Source organism: Leptodactylus fuscus, chromosome 1, assembly GCF_031893055.1.
Source record: "Leptodactylus fuscus isolate aLepFus1 chromosome 1, aLepFus1.hap2, whole genome shotgun sequence".
Lineage (NCBI taxonomy): Eukaryota > Metazoa > Chordata > Amphibia > Anura > Leptodactylidae > Leptodactylus > Leptodactylus fuscus.
Genome location: NC_134265.1, coordinates 14,300,709 through 14,321,947, shown reverse-complemented (window position 1 = coordinate 14,321,947; position 21,239 = coordinate 14,300,709). Strand labels below are relative to the sequence as shown.

The 21,239-nt window shown below is 44.4% G+C and overlaps 2 protein-coding genes and 1 pseudogene across 2 annotated transcripts in view; 1 reads left to right on the top strand and 2 right to left on the bottom strand.

Annotated features, from left to right (window-relative positions):
• Positions 1 to 21,239, top strand: part of LOC142195595 (uncharacterized) — a 704,678-nt gene that overhangs the window by 149,466 nt on the left and 533,973 nt on the right. The window lies entirely within an intron of this gene.
• LOC142189760 (uncharacterized) overlaps positions 1 to 21,239 on the bottom strand; it is a 207,115-nt gene that overhangs the window by 68,966 nt on the left and 116,910 nt on the right. The window lies entirely within an intron of this gene.
• Positions 5,648 to 15,932, bottom strand: LOC142189229 (uncharacterized; annotated as a pseudogene).

Below are 21,239 nucleotides of genomic sequence, written 5' to 3'. Positions count from 1 at the left end.
TGACATGCTGCAATTTCCAAAAACGCGCCGGTTTTGGAAATCGTGGCATGTCTGCACCGTGGTTTTTACCTCAAAGTGGGCATGCGATTTGATAAAATCCCATCCACTTTGTCATTACTGTAAAACGCTGCGACTTTTCCTGTGGCGTTTGCACCACGGGCAAATCGCAGGACTTCCGTCCTGTAGGGTTCCGGCTTTAATGAATTCCACCCGCTGTGTCTAAGAAACTTAGGGAGGGCACCTTAACCATTTTTTTGGCAAAAAGTACCACAGAATTGTGGAGTATTTTGCTTAGTAAATCTCCCCGTGGTACAGGCAGTGATACATCCTTCTTGGCTCTGATCACACAGGACATACACGCAGCAGGTTAGTCTCTGGGGCACTTGCTGGTGACTGACCTGCTGTGATATACAGTAATAGTATAATGGAGGAGATGTCACCAAATACTAAAACCCCCGGGGCCGCAGACTTATGGAGAGATCCAAAACAGTGATCTCTGTTACCCATAGCAACCAATCACAGCACAGCTTTGACTTCTGAAAGGCAACACACAAAATGAAAGCTGTGCTGTGATTGGCTGCTACGGGAAAAAGACCGTTTGATAAAACTGCCCCATAACGTGACCCATCAGAGAATCCGCATAAGATCCCAGAGCAGGTGTCAGATAGTAGTGAAGAGCCCCATAATAATCCTGCCAGGCCTGTGAGCGACCACCTACCTCCTCCTGTACAACAGCCGTGGTTACAGGACATGTATGAGAGGAGTCACATGATCAGGTACCGCTGTTATTGCTTCAACTGCTCAGTAGGTGATAAATCCCAGAGAGTGAGAGGACCTGTGATGATGTCATAGTCATGTGATCATGTGTGGTAGATCTTTTCTGGATGAGGAGTTACTCTCTGGATCAGGACGTAGTAGAGCTGTGTGTGACGTGTACGTAATAGAGCTGTCTGTGTGTGACATGTATGTAGTAGAGCTGTCGGTGTGTGACGGGTATGTAGCGAAGCAGTCTGTGTGTGTTACGTGTATGTAATAGAGCTGTCGGTGTGTGACGTGTATGTAGCGAAGCAGTCTGTGTGTGACGTGTATGTAGCAGAGCTGTCTGTGTGTGACGTGTACGTAGTAGAGCTGTCTGTGTGTGATATGTATGTAGTAGAGCCGTGTGTGTGTGACGTGTATGTAGCGAAGCAGTCTGTGTTTGACGTGTACGTAGTAGAGCTGTCTGTGTGTGATATGTATGAAGTGGAGCCGTCTGTGTGTGACGTGTACGTAATAGAGCCATCTGTGTGAGACGTGTATGTAGTAGAGCTGTCTGTGTGTGACGTGTATGTAGCGAAGCAGTCTGTGTGTGACGTGTATGTAGCAGAGTTGTCTGTGTGTGATATGTATGTAGTAGAGCTGTCTGTGTGTGACGTGTACGTAGTAGAGCTGTCTGTGTGTGACGTGTATGCAGCAGAGCTGTCTGTGTGATAAATATTCCTGCAGCAGACAATGGGGAATATTTATCTATAGAAGTCTGAAACTTTTCTATCTACATTTACACCAAAATTTCTGTTCTATGGTTTTTATAATTGTGATGGGACTGAGGGACTCTTACGGACTAAAAGCATGGGCCTGTTGTGGTCTGCTGATGGAAGCCATTTGAGAAGGCTGATGATTTCTTAAGGACTATAAGCATGTACCCTGGAGTCATTGCATTAGTGATCAGACCCCCTGGGGTTCAGCACCCTTAGGGGGTCTAATAAATGCAAAAAAAATATATATATAAAATTTTTAAAAAAATATAAAAAATTCAAATCACCCCCATTTCCCTAGAACACATATAAAAGTAGTTAAATACTGTGACACACAGACATGTTAGATTATCCCCGCGTCTGAAATCGCCCGCTCTACAAATCTATAAAATATTTTTCCTGTACGGTCCACACCGTAGCGGGAAAAATAGTCAAAAGTGACAAACTGCCGTTTTTTCACTGTTTTGCTTCTGATAAAAATTTGAATAAAAAGTGATCAAAGCAAAAGCATTTCCCGAAAATGGTAGAACTACAAAGTACACCCGGCCTCGCAAAAAAAGACGCCCTATGCATCCCCGTACACGGATGTATAAAAAAGTTACGGCTGTTGGAATACGGCGACTTTTAGAAAAAAACTTTTTTAACACAGGTTTGGATTTTTTTTAAGGGGTCAAAATGTAAATAAAACTATATAAATTTGGTATCCCTGGAACCGTACCGAAACACAGAATACAGGGGACATGTCATTTTGGCTGCACAGTGAACGCCGTAAAACCGAAGCCTGTAAGAATGTCGCAAATCCACCCCATTCTGATTTTTTTCCAGCTTCCCAGTACATTATAAAGAATAATTAATGGTGGCATCATGAAGAAAAATGCCATTATTGAGCTTTTAAGATTCTTTTGGAGGAATGAATGAAGAGCCTCCATGCATCTGCTTCGTACTGTATACCAAAAGCAGTCCTCAATCCAGGGACATCATGACAAAACACCAGGTTTTCTTCCTGTTTAAAATAAGGAGTAAACTTCAGTTCTCTCTTTCTATAAAAAATACACTGACGTTCCTTCGACCAATAGATTTTTTTCTTGTAAACGTGAACCCAGTAGTTCTGAATTTTCTTTGCTAAGTCCAAGATCCCTCACTAGGTCATTCAACTCATCTTGGGAGAACAACTGGGGCTGAGCGCTCGAACCACATTCAAACTCTGGATCCATTTCACCTTTCTGTCCATCACTTTCGGGAGAATCTGTATCCAAAGGCACCTCTAATAGAGATGATCAGCCGATCTGAACAGCACGCTCGCATAGAAATGAATGGACGTAGCCGGCACGCGGGGGGTTAAGCGGCCGGCCGCCGTCAAAGCGGAAGTACCAGGTGCATCCATTCATTTCTATGGAGTGTGCTGTTCGGATCGGCTGATCTGAACAGTACTCGCTCATCTCTAATTTCTAACAATACAGAGGGTTGATGCACAGGAATTTCTTCGCTGAGGCGCACTAGACCAGACCTGGGCAACATGTGGCCCACGGGCCACATCCGGCTCTCTGACTGCTTCTATCTGGCCCGCATAGCTAGTGGAAGGTTTTTCATGGACCTGTGATGTCATCACAGTCTATCACCAGGATAGGCTGTGACTCGTTAGTGGGCGGAGCCACAGGGGACTGTGTGCTTTCTGCAAGCTGCCGGCAATGGAGGCTGCTGGATGATAAAGAGAGAAGAGACAGCATGTGTGAACAAGAAGGAGGAACTAGGGGCAGATGTAGGGGGGGCAGTTAAACTGAATGCACATGTAGGGGGGACATTAAACTAAGGGGCAGATGGAAGGTGACAAACTGGGGCAGCTGGAGGAGGATATTAAACCATGGGGGGTAGCTGGAGGGGGACATGTCTGCCTCTAGTTGCACCCAGTTTAATGTCCCCTTCCAGCTGCCCCAGTTTAATGTCCCCTCTAGTTTCTGCTGGTTTATACTGGGGCACCAGGAGAGGGACTTAATACTGTGGGACATTTGGAGGGAAACATTATAATGTAGGGGGGGGTGTATAATGTTAGGGTGACTGTAGGAGGATTTTACTTTGTGGGGCATATGGAAAAATGATTGAGAATGGGCAGAGTCAGCGGAGAAGTGGGTGGAGCTATATTTGCTGCGCCGCGCATGGCCCTCTAGAACCGTTGCAATTTCTCATGTGGCCCCACGGGAAAATTAATTGGCCACCCCTGCACTAGACGAATGGCAGATGGAAGGTTTGGTTACAAAATATTCTTTTTGTTCTTGGAATTGTAACCACTAACGTCAGTGCAGCAGAAATAGCAATCATTAAGGTGATCTCTCTGTTCCCTCCAGATCATCGGGATGCCAAATTTGAAAACTTTCTTCTTTCCTTTCGACCATCTTCTCAAATCTTCAACACAAATATAGCGCACTTTGTGAGGTGCCCAAGTCTTGTCTTGTCTTGATCTCCAAGTCTAATGCCAAAGTACATGAAATACCCTCTCTTAACAAACTCAGTCACAGGCCGCTGGTTTTTTTTTTAACAGTAAATTCACCATATACCACGTATATAGCAAAAGGAATTTGGAGATGTAACACAACCATGAACGACATGGGATGCCATTTTAAAAAATACTGAATGAAAGGGGGCCACACGGTGGCTCAGTGGAGTCCTGGTGTTCAAGTTCCGCCAAAGGCAAAAAAGTGCGGGGCTTTTGTCTAAGTCTGAGAAGTGATAGACAAATTTGGAGGTCATTTTCAGTTTCAGCGCACAAAAATACATGGAAATAGCCCATTATTCAAGAAAAAGTTTTTTGGTCGTTGGCCTGTGTTATCCTATAAGACTCAGACACTCTCGGGGTGAGAGTGGAAAGTAAGGCAAGAAGGGTGAGCGCAGGTGTGCCAAGTGAGGCAGGATCTCACCTCATCAAAGCCACTTTGGCACACCTGTGATCACCTTTCTTACCTTCCACTCACGTCCCATGAGTGTACCTGGGCTCATAGGGTAATACGAAATGAGCTTTATAAATTTTCTATATTTATTAACCCGAGTGGGTTGTCACTATCCACAAACATATACAGAGATATATATCAGTGCATGGGAAAATACATATAAAAGTAAAATACAATACATAAAACAAAATGGGATAAGAGAATTGAAGAGATATAATACCAAACAAAGTGATGGTTTGGTTCGCTGGGGCCTCATCCCAGGCCACAGAGCGCCTTCTTAAATCAGTCCAAGCAACGTGTGTCCTTTACATGTAGTCCCAGAGGCAGTGCACTCTCTGCTGCTCCGTGGCCGAGTCTTTGCTGAGTGAACATTCTGAATGACCAAGAATCTAAGTCTCCCTTCAGGATATGGCTAGTGTCCCACCCACACCTCCCTCCCTCCTTGCAAAATCTTGAGAAAGAAGGGTGTCTTCTTAGGTGGTGGGAGAGATGTGCGTTGCTGGTTCAACTGAGGGTCATAGGCCCTCGCTCCCTCCATGGACATCTTCCATCTAGGGCCCATAAATTGGCTGGCTAGAGAGGCCATCGCCCATGGTAAACACATAAAACCACTGTAGCGAATTGACCTCCAATGTACAAGCCACGGGAGAACAGACTGTGCCAGCACTGTGACCAGGAGGCCCTAGAAGACGAGGCCCATTTCCTGCTACACTGCACCAAATACTCAGCTGTGAGGGCAGTCTACTTCCAAAGATTCTCTGCCCACATCCCAGACTTCACATCAGCAGAGGAGAAGAGGAAACTCTACATCCTACTGGGAGAAGAAGAGGCCACTGTGGAGATCACTGCCCAATACGTGTCCAGCTGTCACCAAACAAGAGGAAGATGAGACCCCACGGACTGTTATACCCAAAACCACCCACCCCACCCACCCATATAGTGGCCACCAACTAAGAGGAAGATGAGACCCCACGGACTGTTATACCCAAAACCACCCACCCCACCCCACCTACCCATATAGTGGCCACCAACTAAGAGGAAGATGAGACTCCACGGACTGTTATACCCCAAATCACCCCCTCCCCCTCGACTCCAACTCCCCCACCCCACTGTACTAGCTTTGGCTATGAAAATATCTATTCGGAAGTGCCAATAAAGCCTATTTGATTTGATATTTATCAACAGAATGCTTCAGAACGAACTGAAGAATACGACTGGTTTGACACTTTTCAGAAACAGGCGTGGTTTATAACGGGCGTGATTTAGAAGTTCCTCCCTTTACGACACATTTATGAAACAGATAAGAACAAATACGGGGCAGACCAAATTTAAGATGGTGTAAATTGGTGGAGTTTATGTTAATTTACTTTGTGCGCCACACATATTTTTCTCTTCAGAAAGCGAGGGACGATTTGTTCTGCTGATTTTGTGGCAAGTATTTGGTCTCGTGGTCAAGCTGGACACTTTTATTCAGATGGTATTTGAGTCAGAATTTTGGGGCTTCTAGAAACCCTCCTGATTTATGAAGATCTGGACGACAGATTCATAAATGTGTCCAACACTACGAATGGGATTCAGTTTTTTTTCAATTGTGATTTTATTTAAGTTTTATAAAATATATAAAACAATTGGAAACAATTTTGTAGGAACAAAGGAAAAAAGACGGTATACAATCGATATAGCAATAGGCACCAAAAATTCAAGACACAAGAAGAAGAACCCATGGGTTGCACATGGACTGTCATGCCTCAGCAGTGTCATGTAGTGCAGGAAATGTTCTAAGCTGTGAATATCTTTCATGCAGGTTAATAAATCTACCGTATATACTCGAGTATAAGCCGACCCGAATATAAGCCGACCCCCCTAATTTTACCACAAAAAACTGGGAAAACTTATTGACTCGAGTATAAGCCTAGGGGGGAAATGCAGCAGCTGCTGGAAAATTTAAAAAATTAAAATGGCCGAGTTCTTGGGTGCAGTAGATACTGGAGAAGGGGAGGGGGTGTTTTGGTTGTCTGTCTGCCCCTTCCCTGAGCTTGAGGACTGGGTTTTTTACCCCCAGTTGGAATTCAGCCTGGCTGAATATAGGGTATCTGCAGTGCTCCTATTAACCCCTTCCCGACGGAATAGGAGCACTGCAGATCCCCTATATTCAGTAGACCGGGCACTTTCAGACACAGGGATATCTAATGTGTATGTGTGTCACAGTCATTTTCTACTTTGAGGGCAGGTTCACACTAGTGCCCAATCTCCGTTATGCATAACGGTTTCGCCATGGGCAGCAGAAGACGCTCACCAACAGACACTGAATGTCGGTTTCTGTCCTCTCCTGACAGAAAACGGAAACCTGCATAACTGAGATCAGGTGCTGGTGTGAACCCGCCTTTATATGAATTATAGGGAAAGGAGTGATTTAGAACTTTTATTTAATTTTTTATTATATTTTTTTTTTTTTTACAATTTTTTTAGCGCCCCCCTGGGGGATTTGAACCTGCAGTCATTTGATTGCAAGTCCCATAGACGGCAATACAAGTGTATTGCCGTCTATGGGAGATTCTCTACATTACTATTACGGCTGGTCATAGACCAGCCGTAATAGTAATATAGCGATGACAGGCCTGGGAACCTTCATTAGGCTCCCAGCTGTCGTCGGAACAGGTCGGCTCCTGCGAGCTCGCTGCGCAGGAGCCGGCCTGCATCTTTAAAGGTATGGGGCAGGCCTAAGGGGGGAGGACATCTCCGGAGGGGGGAGGACATCTCCGGAGGGCACCTCCGCTGTAACGCTTATAGCGGAGATGCCATAGCTTATGCCTACAATCAGAGATCGCAGGCATAAGCTTCAGCATCTCTGTTGTAAGCATTACAGCGGAGGTGCCGGTTTCTATGGCGACCACTCTGCAGAGCGGCGCCATTACACTTACATACCCGGCATCCGGACCCGGCATCCAGACGGGGCGGGTGCCGGGGCCCAAAGCATCGCCGCGCTCCTGCTAGGAGCGCGGCGATGCTGTACATTAAGAGCTACAGAAGTACTTACGGTACTTCTGCTAGCAGGCCAGGAACAGATACACGCCGGGTACGGGCCTGAGCTTACGTAGCTACGTCACCCGGCGTGTGATGGAGCGGTGGGGGGGCGGAGTCTGCTATCCTGGCCTGCTAGCAGAAAATTACCGTAATGACCCGAATATAAGCCGAGGAGCACTTTTTCAGCACAAAAACTGTGCTGAAAAACTCGGCTTATACTCGAGTATATTCGGTACATCTGTGAGGGGACTAACTCGTTTCCAGTGCGTTGCGTTAGGGTCTTGACAGCTGTGCACAGGTAACGGAACAATCTAGACGACATTGTTACTAATTTCCAGGAGTGTTGGTTAAGCAGATATATAAGGGGGTCTAGTGGGAGTACCTGTATAAAAAAAATTATCGCTCATCTCCTTCACTCCGAACTAAAACCCTATCTGTGGGCATTCCTAAAAAGTGTACCTACTGCAGTTTGGCATCTCCAGCAATCAGAGGGAATCCCCAGGTTCAGGGAGTGGAGGGCCAGGTTATGGCACCAATATCTTATGAGGAATCTCTTTAAAGGTCACACACGGAAGACGAATGCACCCGACCATATGATCTGCCATCGAGATGGTCCACAACTTCCTCCCATTTATTCATGTACCTATGGGCAGGAGGCTCTCTTCCCTTCGGGGAGGAGAGCAGTTGAGACATGGTGCAAATCACACCCTTCGTAGAAATCCCAGCTCAATCCTTTCTCAAAAGGTAGATGGAAGGGCGATAGACAATCTGATGATGAGAGCCCCAGCTATGTAGTTTCAGTCATATTTTTATTTGGTGTATTATCATTTGGTCATATTAACCCCCCAAATCCAAGCACGGTACTGCTGGAAGCAGGGAAAAGGTCCAGTCACTGAACTCTTTACCCAAAGGGGATTGGGGTGTCATTCTTAGAGTCTACGCAATAGGAGTCTTGCCACAAACCCCATCATACCCCTTGGTTGCCAGTACAGTCATCTGACGAGGAAATATGATGATTCATAGCTCTTTGTGTTTCAGGAAGGAGGGCTGGACTTCCCCTCCAAGTGACATCACTCAGAGAGGAGACTGGGATAGTTATATGGCCTCACCTGGGGGGCAAAGAGAGTTCTAATCCTGGAAAAGTTTTGAGGGAATGTTGTGCTGTGAATTTAAGCAAGTGCCCTGAGGCCTAAGAGTTCTTATGCTGGGAAGCACATGCTCGGTTACTGCCTGAAGAAAGCGCCCTGGGCTAACCAGCTGAAATCCACAGACCCCAACTACAAACTCGTCTTAGTATTATTCTTTTATTCCCCTTTTAATCTTCTGTACTGTATTGTGCTTTTACCTGTATTTGCTTGACAATCCTCTGATGTGTACTGTGTATATGTTAGTGGCTAATACTAACTCACTCGGGATAATAAATATATTATATTTATAAAGCTTAATTCATATTATCCTATGAATTCAGGCACTCACAGGGCGTGAGTGAAAGGTAAGAAGCGGCTTGGCAAAGTGATAGCCTTCAAACAACCAAATAGTGTAAACACCCAATGGACAATTTGTTGATAGTGAAGCCATGTAGCAATGGGCAGCTGTGAAGTATTCAAACTCACCCTAGACCAAGCACGGACCATGGCGCTTGTCAGCCTATCCAGGAGGAGCGGTACCCCATTCCGAGTCTGTATAAGGTGCTGTAAGCTTGAACACAAGCCATTACAGTAATGGTGGAGATAGTGAAGGGTCTGTGATTCATCTCTCTGAATCATACAGAGCACTCAGTTCTGAAAAACTTACAGACAATAGTAGGGACTAGAAGAATTTAGTCACATATAAGCAAATACAGGCAGACTAGTGATAGAAATCATAGACATGAGCGAGGGAGCAGATATCTGCTGCTGTATACAGTGGGATTAAACAGTCAGTCCTGCAGCTCCTGCTAGTGAAAAATCTTTTGTTAAGGGTTTTTTGGGAGAGAGTTAACATTTTTTTTAATAACATACATACAAACTGTTGTTCTAACAGCGATTTCCCCTTTCCCATTTCATGGATTTAAAGTGAAGGGCACATTGAGTGTCACTATTACACATTCTGGAGCGGCAGTATATGGTGAATAATAACTGCATGCAGCAATCCACAGTGGATAACTGCGAAAAAGAACAGTTTCCACCTCAGTCATGATGATCAGTTTTGGAAGATAATCCAGTTTTTTCAGCTGGTAGGCCAGGCATGCTGACAGTGCACCCCATATTGTTCTAGAAACTTTGTAAATTGCCACTGTACCACCACAATGCTGATGCGGCATGTGCTCCCATACTGGGATAATCAGCAGGATCATCCAGGTCCTTTTCTACCTGCCAAGTGGTGTTCTCAGAGTCATCGAATCCTTTCCATTGCAACAGATATTCTAGATTTTTTCAGCTGGCAGGCCGTGCACATTCTGCATGCAATCTCCATCAGATCTGATCTATCACTAGGCACGGACATAAATTCTAAGTTACTCTTCTTAGGAATAGTAAATCCGTGCCATATCATTTCTCCAGGGAACATTGTTTTCTTGCCGTCAGCATGTGTTAGTATGTCTGCTACCTGTAGTCCTCCTCCAGAAGATTTGCAAGTTCTCTGACTTTCCTGAAACTTGCTACTTGTGTTTGGTTTATCTCTGATTCCGGAGATGCACTAAATTGGGGGAAGTTTCTTGGTCCTGGAATTGGTCTTTTGAATTCTTTAAAGCATATCCATTGTATTCAGTGACTCTTCAGGATCAGCCGTTATGTGTGTATAAGATGAGTAACACTGTGCCTGGTGATATGTATATTGCATATTCTGCAGTTTTCACCTCCGTATGCCATATCTTTAGTTTGTATTCACTGGTGGAGAATATCTGCCATACACTACACGCAGTAAGCAGAGAAGAATCTACTCAACAACTGACTCGCTTTCTCCAAAAAAGCCCCAGGGTCATACAGGACATATACAGAGAAGTACAAACATGTATTGATATCAGTGAAGTGCTGTTATTTCCTACTCACTCTTCCCCTCTCCATAGACTTCTATAAGCACAAGTTTCCTTATTCATGTGACATGCAGTCCATGTCGAGAAGGATACAACAGAAATTTTTAACAATGAAAGATTAGCAGAGGGAGAATGAGCAAGGAAAGTGCCTGATAAGAACAGACAGAGGCATTTCTGATACGATATATTACAAGGTCGCTTATAATCTTCTGCACTAGTCATTGACGCAAAGTCTGTCGAAACAACAGGAACTATTTAACAAGGATCTATTGTCTGGTTCCTGATCTGCGGTAATGTTACCCCCAACGACACTCGTTATGTGAAATAATTCATGCACACAACCGATATACAGATGTGTTATCTGGAGACTATTTGCATTTCTGGGGGGATAGAATTTTATTGGTAATTACAAATATTTCTTAATTCTTTCTTTTCTAGGACTTGTGACGCTGGGTTCACACTAGCACCCGGAGTCCGTTCTCAGCTTTCCATCTTCTGCATGCAGAAGACGGAAAGCTGTCAGACCGGGTCCGGCCGTGAGTGCCGGTGGGCATTTTATGCTCTCCGCCGCAAAACCGTTTTTTTTTAAATCAGACACAGAGTACTGCATGTCCGACTCTGTGTCCGATTTTAAAAAACGGTTTCGTGGCGGAGAGCATAAAACGCTCACAGCCGGACATCTTTCAAACCCATTCAAATGAATGGGTTTGAAAGAGTCCTACAGGTTTCCGTCTCCTGCTCAATTTTGTGCAGGAAACATAAACCTGCATGAATGGAGACCAGGCGCAGATGTGAATGAGCCCTTACTCTTTGACACTGATTGAGATTTTTTTTTATATTTGTCAAGAAAAATGGTTGGGGCAAGGTCGTTTTAACAGATCGGTGGGCCCTGTGCGAAGGTTTCATAAATGGTCCTTCCACCACCACCACTTAGACATACCAGACCCACTCAAATTATAATGCCCCCTCAGTGGCCCTCACATAGTATAATTCCTCCCTAAAGGCTCATCACAGTCAAATGCCCCAGCAGTGGCGCTATATAATATAATGGCCCATCAGACATTAATCTGTTCCCACTAGTAACCCCCCCTCCCTGTTTTAGGCTGCGCCTACAGTATATATTTTCCTGTACAGTTTCCCCCAATAAAAAAAAAAAGAAAAAGACCACTAATACTCACCTCACCCGTTCCCCTGGCCCTTCCAGGGAGCTGAAGGTGGTGTAAGATCTGTACTCAAAAGATTTGTGAAACATTAAAAATGTCTTCTATGCTGTGTGATTTCTCTGATGTCTAACAAGACTTGCTGCCCAGGTATAACATTTTCCACATTCTGAACATGAAAATGGTTTCTCCCCCGTGTGACTTCTCTGATGCTGAATAAGATCTGCATATACGGTGAAACCTTTACTACATTGTGGACAGGAATAAAGCTTCTCTGCAGTGTGCATTCTCTGATGGGTAACAAACGTTGCTTTCCAAGTAAAACATTTACCACATTCAGAACATGAAAATGGCTTCTTCCTTTTGTGAGTTTTCTGATGTCTGGAAAGATCTCCTTTTGAAAAAAAACATTTCCCACATACAGAACATGAATATGGCTTCTCTCCCGTGTGAATTCTCTGGTGTTTAACAAGACTTGCTTTCCAGGTAAAACATTTGCCACATTCTGTGCACGTAAATGGTTTTTCCCCTGTGTGAGTTCTCAGATGTAGCAAAAAGTGGGTTTTCGCAATAAAACATTTCCCACATTCCGTACATGAGAAAAGGTTCTCCCCTGTGTGAATTCTCTGATGTTTAACAAGACTAGTTTTCTCACGGAAACATTTGCCGCATTCTGAACAAGAAAATGGCTTCTCTCCTGTGTGAATTTTCTGATGTTTAAGAAGACTTGCTTTCTCATGAAATCGTCTCCCACATTCTGAACAAGCAAATGGCTTCTCTCCTGTGTGAATTCTCAGATGTTTAGCAAGACTTGCTTTCCAGGTAAAACATTTGCCACATTCTGTGCATGAAATCTTCTCTTTCGTGTGCGTTCTCATATGTAGAAAAAAATGCGTTTTCGCAATAAAACATTTGCCACAATCTGAACACGAATATGGCTTCTCTCCAGTGTGAATTCTCTGATGTTTAACAAGATTTGTTTTCTCACGAAAACATCTCCCACATTCTGAGCATGAAAATGGCTTCTCTCCTGTATGAACTCTCTGGTGTTTAATAAGACTTGCTTTCTCATGAAAACATTTCTCACATTCCGTGCATGAAAATGGCTTCTCTCCTGTGTGAATTCTCAGATGTCTAGCCAGACTTGCTTTCCAGGTAAAACATTTGCCACATTGTAAACATAAAAATGTATTCTCTCCTGTGAGAACTCCTTGATATTCTCCCACTCTGAGACTTTTATTTTTCTGCGCAGTCTGCGATGGATCAGAAGACTGGACGTGTATAAAAGGATCACAAGATAGATCTTGGTAGTGAGAGGCTGAGGGTATATCTGAGGTGATGACATGTTCTTCATATGGATCTTGTTTAATACCAAGATCATCTGCTTTATAATCTGTAGATATCAGATGTCCCTCTGAGCTCCCGGTATAGTCATCTGACAAGAAGAAAACGTATTTTACTATTTTTACATAATATAATCTCCAAAAACCTACTGATATTATATAACATTTCTCTATATAAATATTTCTATACATAGTATAAGGGATAGAGCAGAATTTAAATATTAAGACATTGCTGGTAAAACGTATGACAATCTATCAGTAGAGCTCGGAGCACGGACTAGTATTTCACCAGGCTGATCAGTATGGCCGTGCACATAGAAGCCATGGTTATTGATGGGAGTGTAAGGGTTAGTTCACACAGAGACTTTTGGCAGCAGATTTTGACGCGGAATCCACCTCAAAATCTGCTGCCAAAAATGGTTTCCATTGACTTCAAGGGGAGCCGCTCGCTTCTTTTTTTCGCTAGCTAGTAGCGAAAAAAAGAAGCGAGCTTCCCTATCTCGGCTGAATAATCCGCAGCATGAGGCTCCGACCCATTCATTTGGGCCTAATCCAGAGCGGAATGCCGTGACAGAATGTGTACACGCAGAATTCATGTAACTCAGTGTGAACTAGCCCTAAGGCTGGATTAGACATGTGAATCTGACAACAAAATCACAAACAAAGCCTAAAACTAATCTCTGGATTTCTTCATTAGTCGTATTCCCTCACAGATACAAACAGTCTACACACCGCACAACACTCCTGTCCCTATATCAGTGACCAAGTTCCTGACACGTGACCTGCACTGATCAAGGCAGTGGTCACATGATCATTACATATTTTCATGTTTATAATATCCTGTCTATAGTGAATTTCTGAAATCAGTCTGACAACCCCTTCCCATGCGCAATGTGTGTTGTCACCCAGAACGGTCACATTTCATCATATTTAGTTATGATTTTGTCTGAATGGAGGAATACACAGCTGAAAAATCTAACTCGGAGCTTAAAAACTACACAAAATAATTTCTCCCAATATAATCTGTGACTGTTCTGTGGTATATTCAGTGGTGACTCCTCACCTGGGGGGTTCCCTGTAGGAATGTCCTCCTCACACTCCTCATCACCACTCACATAGGGATCTTCCTTTATTATCATAGATATAGCATTAATACTGTCCAGATCTTTATCCAGAGTCAAAAGCTGTGAAATAAATATTGTAGAAGTCACAAAACAGATGGAAAAGTCGCATAGAACGTTCTAGATGATCAGAAAAGATATAAAAATCAGCATGACAACCAAAAATTATCTGACTAAAATAATCACTTATCTCCTACAAGCTGGAAATACACATTATGGACAAAAGTACTGGGACCTGTCCACATTACACCTCCTGCAGCTTTCCTCGCTCCTTCCTTTTACTCTTGGCTTTCTACAAAGTTTTGGAGGTGTCTGAGAATTTTTCGCCAGAAGATCATTTGTGAGGTCAGACACTGATGTTAGACATGGTAAGCCGAGAACTCTATATTCTAGTTCATACCTTGGGTGTTGGATGGGGCTGAGGTCAGGGCTCTGTGCGGACTGTCAAGTCATTCCACACTAAACTCCCCCCAATGATGCCTTTAAGGACCTTGCATTGTTGACTGGGGCACAGTCATGTACTCTATAGGTCTACTACAAAAAGGTACCATTTAATGTTTCCTACAATGTACTTCAAAACTGAAAAAAAAAATCCAGAATGGGGTGGAATTAGAAAAAAAACCTGCAATTGTAACATTTTCTTAGAAAAATTTCAAAACTTTGAAAAATTTAGAACATTCGGTTATTCAGTCGTTTTGTTCTTTATTCCCAGAAATGACCGTAGGGGATAAATATTTTTACATTTTGATCATTTCCAGCTACATGAATATAGTGTCGGACTGGCCCACCCGAGCACCAGATGATCCCCTGGGGGGCACCGGCTCGGATAAAATAATGGTCCAGCAGAGGACACACTAAACTACAAACTAAAGGGTACTAAGGTCTATGCTGAGGTGTTTTTGGAGGTTGGGCCCCCAGAAATATTCTGACACTGTGTGAATACCAAATGTGTTTATGTAGGAAAAGTAGGAGATTTGAAATGACTTTATAAAAAAAAAAAAAAAAATTAGATTCGCTAGGGGATTTGAACACTAGGATGCCTGACTAAAATATACAGATTAAAGACTTGAGATCCTTCAGTAGGCTTCAGGCTGTCTTAGTAACTTATCACCGCCTCAGATCATGCTCCAAGGAGCAGCCATGTCAAGCAATATGGCGGCACCCTTGCACCACCACATTACAGAAGCCTTGGTCTCAATTCCTCTCATCTCAACAGGCAGTGGCTATGGCAAATCCTCAGTCATTTTTAGAGCAGATGTCAGGTAGGTGTTAAAGAATGGGGTTTAATAATATTCCCCATGTAGATAGTGAAGATATTACATGACAACCCCAAGAACCTCAAACACATGTATACTCGGGATAGCTAGACCTGCTTCGGGTTGTCAGTGGAGGAGATCAGATTCTACCAGGTACAACTGGGGTTGTTTGCCTCAGGGGAAATAAAGGATCAGATCAGTAGAAATCCAACCTGATGGCTCCTTATTCCAACCAGAAGTCTCCATAGCCAGAAGATTGTGAGAAGATCCAGACAACATGTAATGTCTATGGTCAACTTTATCCTTCATCTCCACCTCTCATTACACAAGTATAAACCAGCTAATACTGCTGCATAACCCAAGACTGACCACTAGGACTTCACAGCCCGTCTACACATCATAGGAATTATCTCCATCTACCTGATCATCCTGTGGAAGAAGAGGACTGGGACATCTCTCCGGGGTTGTCCTCTTACTGGATCTACCTGTAGGAAACACAGACAGGGACTGAATTCATTCTGTACATACAAATAATGGAAGTCCATTTGTATATAGTCATGTCTATTACCTGCTGATGTGAGGGGCTGGTGGTCCTCCATCATCACCTCCTTGTACAGATCCTTGTGTCCTTCTAAATACTCCCACTCCTCCATGGAGAAATAGACAACGACATCCTGACACCTTATAGGAACCTGACAACACAATGATACAGTCATCATCCCGACCCCTCCAGTTACTGTATAATGTCCCAGCATTCCCAGCAGTGTCACCTCTCCAGTCAGCAACTCCAGCATCTTGTTGGTGAGTTCTAGGATTTTCTGTCCATTGATCTCCTCCTGTATCAGGGGGTGAGGTGGAGGAGCTGTCAGGGGGCTCCCCAATGTCTTCTTCACTACTGTGTAATCCTGGATATGGGGAGACACATTAATATATCTCACTACATACATGTCCAGAGTCCATCACCTCTCCCGTCCTATCATCTGTTATTATAAGAATGATGTAATGATGACATCATCAGAATCTCTCACCTCTCCAGTAAGCTGGTAGATGATCTCTAGGGTGAGATTTAATATACTCTCCGCCATCTTGGTTCTCTCACTTTTGATCCTTGATCTTACAGTATATTAGTGGAACCTGAATTGATAGAAGAGGAGACAATGCTAAAACCGAACATAATAATCACGTAATACAAAACACATTCAAAAAAATGTAATACCCCTTATGATTTTTGGAGAATGGACAATCCTTACTGACACACTACACATTTTATTTCTGTCCACACCACATGCAGACCCACATTGATGATTTTTTAACTGAAACACATCATAGATATTTAGTCCCAAATTAGGCACATCTCCCCGAGTACAGTGACTACTTTCATGTTCAATCTCATCTTTTGAACTTGTTACAGAAGAGGAAGTCTCCCAGCTACTTTCTTCATCTTGCCCTACAACCTGCAGTAGTGACCCCTTCCCCTCACACCTTCTCCAATCTCTGTCACCTGCTGTCACAACTTACCTTACTAAAATATTTAACCTCTCTCTTTCTCTCTTCTGGAATTTTCCCATCCACTTTCAAGCATACTGTCATAACCCCGCTATTGAAAAAAACCCTCCCAGGACCCGTCCTGTGCTGCTAACTATCGACCCGTCTCTAACCTCCCCTTCATCTCTAAAATCTTGGAACGCCTGTTCTATTCTCATTTAATCTGCCATCTTTCTGCTAACTCTCTGCTTGACCCCTTACAATCTGGTTTCCGCGCTCTGCACTCTATTGAAGTGGGCCATCACAAAAGTCTCCAATGATCTCCCGACGGCTAAATCTAATGGAGGCTTCTCTCTTCTTATTCTTCTGGATCTCTTGGCAGTATATGAGACTGCTTGACCATTAACTCCTCCTTACTATGCTCCGCTCAGTCGGCCTCACGGACACAGCGCTCTCCTAGTTCTCCTCTCATCTCTCAGACCGCACGTTTAGTGTATCATTTGCAGGCTCTGTTTCTTCCCCTTGCTGTTGAGGTTCCTCAGGGCTCGGTCCTAGGCCCCCTGCTCTTCTCTCTCTACACAGCCCCCATTAGACAAACCATCACCAGATTTGACTTCCGGTACCATCTTTATGCTGATGACACCCAATTATACACATCTTCCAGTGACATCACCCCTGCACTCATACAGAACACCAGTGACTGTCTTTCTGCTGTCTCAAATATCATGTCTTCGCTTTAACTGAAATTGAATCTCTCTAAGACTGAACTACTGCTGTTTCCACATCTAATAGATCTGTCCCTGATATATCCATTACAGTCTCAGGCCTTACTATAACTCCTAGGCAGTATGCCCCCTGCCTCGAGGTTATTTTTGACTCAGACCTTTCCTTCACCCCCTCCATATCCAATCACTCACACGCTCATGTCACCACCTCAAAAACATCTCCAGAATACGCCCTTTCCTTACCAGAGATACATTAAAGACACTTATTGTCTCTCTGATTCACTCTCGCCTTGACTATTGTAACTCCTTATTAATCTGTCTTCTTCTTACTAAACTCTTCCCTCTACAATCTATTCCAAAACTAAGCCTCCCGCATACAGCTTTAAGTTTGAGTAATGGCAGTAACCTCTATTAAAAAATTGTCTGACCACTGTATAAGCAATTCTGCCCCCGCTACCTCTTGTGTCACAGCGTCAACTTCAATGTCTTCTTCCGGCGCAGGCGCATAACTTCTGGGCGTCGGGCCTTGAGCAGGCGCACAGGCCACAGGAAAATGGCCGCTTGCACAGTATTGTTAGACACTGACACTGAAGATGACGCTGTGGACGAAGAAGGAGGCGGCGTTGGAGACAATTCTCTGGCAGTGATGGGGACGCCCTCATCTCTGTTTGAGCGCTGGGGCCTGCCCCCATCGCTGTGAGAGAACTCATTTGCATACCAGTAAAAACCGGTATTTCTAAGGAACGGCGCAGCAGAGACCACGTCTAAAGGTAAGAGACAAATAGCCTTTCCAAAGGCTATTCCGACGTCTTATCCACAAAAAAAAAAAAAAAAAAGGTTTGTATGGTAGAATCTAGAGATGAGCGAACACTATTCAGAACAGCCGTTCTGAATAGCACGCTCCTATAGAAATGAATGGAAGTGGCCGAAAATTGAAAACCGAGGTGAGTGTCCATGTAAGAGAACACTAAGCATTTGCGATAGAAGAGACCCTCTAGCACCTGCAAAAAAAAAGGGGCCTGCAAAAATCAATGTAGTAAAAGACCTGGATCACAAAGGACCAGTATAAGTGATCAAGCCTAAAGAGCACCACTACTCCCCAACTGGTGACATCTTTATGTGGGCTATTGTCCACCTGGCAATTGGATCAAGAATCCCACTGGATCCAGAGCTCCATCCACTTCTATGGGGCTGCTGCAGATTGTAATCTTAAGACAGTGTATGGAGCACTAGTCACACCAGTGTACCGGAGCTTCATTCGCAGGGAGGATGTATTGGGACCTTCAGTCTTCTGTTCTCCTGATCGCTGGGGGTCCAATCGCTGTGATCCCTTTTCAGGTCTTTTTCTAACCTACACTTCATTTATGAAGCATTTGCGCCTTTTCTTTATGCTGAGCTCGCCACTTCTGCTTTTTGGTATGAAAAGGGGGCCTGACCAAAGTGGAGATCGATTTCACACTGACTTGCACCTTTTTTAAAAAGGCGACAAATAGGAGTAAATGCCCTCCAGTCCATGGGCAGGGTAAATGAGCCCGTCAGGCTAGAAAGCGTTACAAAGGGGATAGTTGCTCCTTTTTGAACATAAAAGAGGCAAAATGCGCAAGGCCGAAAAAGCCGCATCTACACCAACATGTGCACGACATAGAACAAGGAGGTACCGACGTAAATAGTCACCACCGAAACACTAGTCTAAGAAACGGGACACCTGAAAAAAGTATGGGCAAAAAAAGGGGCAACCCTCAGTAAATCAGTATGTCTCTTATATATCTAACCCCTAACCTGGGGGGTGGAGCCTAATACTAATAGTCACGGGGGTGGGGCTGAACACAGGGGGCAGTGACTAATACTAACAATAACAAGAGGTGGTGCCTAAAAATAATAGTTATAAGAGGAGGCCTGGAAACAGGGGGTGGGGCCTAATAGCATTAGGAAGCGGAATGGACACAGGAGCTGAGGCAGCACCACCTATTGGATCCCTCCAGGCCAGGGAGAAGCTACCACTAACCTTTTCATTCTAGTATCTACCAGAGGACCAGTCCCTCAATAAAGGGCTCATTTCAGCCATTACCTGTAACCTGCCTGATGGAGAGGCCTCTGTGCTCAGAAACCTGCAGAGATCATGTCCTGGGGTCAGAGGATTCACCGAACAGCCCAGAGCAGGTGTCAGATAGTAGTGAAGAGCCCCATAATAATCCTGCCAGGCCTGTGAGCGACCACCTACCTCCTCCTGTACAGCAGCCGTGGTTACAGGACCTCTGATGATGTCACCTGTGGGAGGAGTCAAGTCACATGATCAAGTCCTGCTGTTATGGCTTCATCTGCTCAGAAAAGGACCTGTGATGATGTCATAGTCATGTGATCAGTTGGATTTATGGGAGGAGTCATATGACCAAGTGTTACAGATCACTCTGCTGGATGAGGAGAAGTTACGTGTCTGGATCAGGATGTAGCAGAGCCGTCTGTGTGTGATGTGTATGTAGTGGATCTGTCTGTGTGTGACGTGTATGTAGTGGAGCTGTCTCTGTGTGACGTGTATGTAGCAGACCCATCTGTGTGTGACGTGTATGTAGTGAATCTGTCTGTGTGTGACGTGTATGTAGTGAATCTGTCTGTGTGTGACGTGTATGTAGTGGATCTGTCTGTGTGTGACGTGTATGTAGTGGATCTGTCTGTGTGTGACGTGTATGTAGTGGAGCCGTCTGTGTGTGACGTGTGTGTAGTGGATCTGTCTGTGTGTGATGTGTATGTAGTGGATCTGTCTGTATGTAGTGGATCTGTCTGTGTGTGACGTGTATGTAGTGGAGCCGTCTGTGTGTGACGTGTATGTAGTGGATCTGTCTGTGTGTGATGTGTATGTAGTGGATCTGTCTGTGTGTGATGTGTATGTAGTGGATCTGTATGTGTGTGACATGTCTGTAGTGGATCTGTCTGTGTGTGACGTGTATGTAGTGGATCTGTCTGTGTGTGACGTGTATGTAGTGGATCTGTCTGTGTGTGACGTGTATGTACCGGACCCATCTGTGTGTGACGTGTATGTAGTGGATCTGTCTGTGTGTGACGTGTATGTAGTGGAGCCGTCTGTGTGTGACGTGTATGTAGTAGAGCTGTCTGTGTGTGACGTGTATGTAGCAGAGCTGTCTGTGTGTGACGTGTATGTAGCAGTGTATGTAATTATGAGACTGTTAGGATTCTCAGTGTGTATTCTCTTCACTGCCACACTTGTTACTGCTGTTGCTTTAAGTTTGCCATGTCAACATTTGAAGCTTTCACAGACTCTGCAGTTAGTCAGGGCTCTGAGATGCTGAAACAACCTTTGTTATGAACAAAACTCAGACAAACTCAGTTCCAGAAACCAGATTCCACTAGAACCTATGGTCTAGCACAGGGGTAGGGAACGTACGGCTCTCCAGCTGTTGCAAAACTACAACTCCCAGCATGCATACTGGCTCTGCTGTTCTGGGAACTCCCATGGAAGTGAATGGAGCATGCTGGGAGTTGTAGTTTTGCAACAGCTGGAGAGCCAAAGGTTCCCTACCCCTGGTCTAGCACTTCCAAGTACCTGCACCTGAACAAAGAGCCAAGTGCAGCCTCTGGATGTATTCACCAGAGATCCTAGTGGTGGGGTTGGACTTGGCAGATTCCTTCAGCCAGAGTTA